This window comes from Habropoda laboriosa, unplaced genomic scaffold (assembly GCF_001263275.1).
Source record: "Habropoda laboriosa isolate 0110345459 unplaced genomic scaffold, ASM126327v1 scaffold11, whole genome shotgun sequence".
Classification (NCBI taxonomy): domain Eukaryota; kingdom Metazoa; phylum Arthropoda; class Insecta; order Hymenoptera; family Apidae; genus Habropoda; species Habropoda laboriosa.
Window position 1 is genome coordinate 2604832 of NW_017100150.1, and position 2904 is coordinate 2607735.

Genomic DNA, 2904 nt, shown 5'->3' on the forward strand with positions numbered 1-2904 from the left:
ATTCGTTATTGGTCCTTCAGAGGTGCGGTAAGATTTAATTGCAAAAATATTTGAAATTAAAGTTTACATTGTATGTTGAAAATAATTTTTCAGAACACCGTAAATTTTAGTCATCAGTACTCGAGAAAATATGATAATTATTTGAGAGTTAAGATTAGAATGGAAGTGAAACTATTACTGTATAAAATTTCATTGCAAAGTTATCTGAATAGAATTATATTTAGGCAAAGAAGACGATAATTCATTCCATAATTTCCAGCTTCCATTTTATCCAAACATTGTCACTAATTACTAATTATTCCTCAGAGACAGGTGACCACTGTTGCGCTAAATGCGTAATTGAAAGTGCTGGTAAAGCGGTATTTATATGTCACACGCCGAATTAAGTTTACATGAGTAATTGAGGAGTGAATGTATTGATTGTAGTTAAAAGAATGTATTTGTAAGTTAGATATTGTTTAAATGCAATGGAAGTTTACCTGTGTTTATTTTCAATTTCGAAAATTCAGGCAGAATTATAAATATACTGAATCGCAACGTGGATTTAAGTAAATTAAAATAACGTGGGACAACATAACGTGCAGTTATGATTGCTATAACATCTAGGAAAAACACAAAAGGTTTATTTATCTTTTGTCGATACATGTTAAATGGTTGGTACAGAATAATTTCGAACAAATTAATGCAGTGTTCGAGCTGTTGCTTTTGCTTTCGGACGTCCGGCTTTAAGCAGCCGTACTCTTCCGTTACAATATTAACCAAACGGATAAAACGATTTATAACAATTACCTGTACTCTCCTCTCTGGAAGGCGTCCGGCGGATAGTCCAGCCGTTCTCTCCTCCAGAGAGTGACCCAGGTATAGCTCCCGTACTCTCCTATCGCAATATTTAAGCGATACGCGTATGATCGGAGAGTCCACCCGCACTTCTCCTGGTAGGCGACCGGTGGATAGTCCAGCCGTTCTCTCCATACCACCAGAAGTACTAAGCAATCCTCTCCGAGCTTCCTCAGGCGTCCGGTAACCTCCCTGTACTCTCCTCTCTCAGAGGCGACCGGCGGATAGTCCAGCCGTTCTCTCCTCCAGAGAGTGACCCAGGTGTCAGTCCCCGTACTCTCCTGTGCTGTAAGGGCGTCCGACAGCTAGGCTTCGTACTCTCCCACTCTGAAGGGCGACCTCTCTCTCAGCAGAGTCCAGCAAGACTGCTTGGCTGCGTCCGCGGCCGTGATATTTATACTTGAGCGTTGTTAATTGTTTTCCCGCGCGAAACCGCGAGACTCCCGCGTAAAACCGCGAGTCTCCCGCGTAAAATCGCGAGTCTACCGCGGATCTCTAACTAGTTTCTTCTAAAAGCTTCTATCGCTTCGCGATTATTTGATTGTCGACGAGAATAGAGAGTCGTCCCTCTCACTTCCTCTCGCGGAATGGAAATTGTTACAATGGTATTATAACAAACAAACTTTGAATCTTTTTGATTCGTATAAAAAGAATTATTTAACAAAATTCTAACTTTACTATAGCTATTTTTAATATATGACCACAGGTCAACCTGATTTTTAGTCCATACGAACTTAGTCTCACCATGAGAAAGTAATAAGATCGTTAAAACGTAGTTATTTATTGAAGAAAGTAGCAAAAATGTATAAATAATAATATGTAGTATTGTAACAAATTGTTGGAGATGTGAATTTATAATAAAAATTGTGAGAATTGATATATTGTACGGTATTGTAATATTATAATAGAATAGTGGAAATTTCCCGCGGAAAGAATCGGCGATCTCCCGCGAAAAATAATCGATTCCCGCGAAAAGTGGTTGATTTCGCGCTAAAAATGATCGATTCCCGCGAAAAGTAGTCAATCTCCCGCGAAAAGTAGTCAATCTCCCGCGAAAAGTAGTCAATCTCCCGCGAAAAGTAGTCAATCTCCCGCGAAAAATAACCGATTTCCCGCGAAAAGTGGTCGATTACCCGCGAAACGGTAAACTCCCGCCCAAATTTGCTAATGACTTTGAGGTGGGGGCACCGAAGGTATATAAGGACCCGCCGAGGTGGCGGGAGCTCATTTACCCTTTATACTGGGCCCTAGACACTTCGCGGCAAATTAGTCTTAAAGGTTCTGAGATGTGAATATGGTGGTCGAGGGCTACTAGCTAGCCTATGTCAACCGTATACACACTCTACCTTCTTCTACATTAGAAACAAATAGAATTTCACTTAATACCTATTAGAAATTCTTTTTCTTAAATAAATCAAATTTTAACAATTACCGGTACTTGCTAGGCACTTAATATCAGACTGTAAATACTCGACTTCGAATTTCGGTTTAGAAATAAAATAATATTATTTTCCCAATCGGACATTGAATATTCCGTTGCGAATAAAATATTTCGAAATTGTTTTGAAGGTTTAGGGAAATAAACATTCCAATTTTAGTCATCGTTGTTCTTCAGTCTTGTCGTATAGGGCGTTGAAGTGAATTTGAGATGTTTACCAATGAAAATTTTGGCGTTTCAGATATCTAGTAATTAAATACTTTGTTGTTACAGCTTAATAATCGATAATACGTACTTCTCTTTCAGCTATTGAAATTAATTTGAAATTTTTCTTTCAGCTTATCGAATTTCTTTTATTTTTCTGATATTTTCTCTGATACTGAATTTATTCGATGATTTTGTGTACTAATAATTTACAGCTATCCAAGGAATTTGCATGAATTGCATGATTAAGTAGTTAGTTATTTTATTATTGTACTGTATATTGTGAGCTGATTTTAAACGAGTGCACCATACTCGTGCACTATGCCCACCCTAAATTAAACCGTCTCAGTAGTTTACCGTAATTAATAATCTATTTTCGGAATTTATACGAGAATTTTTGAATTTTAGTAAATACTAGAGTCAGT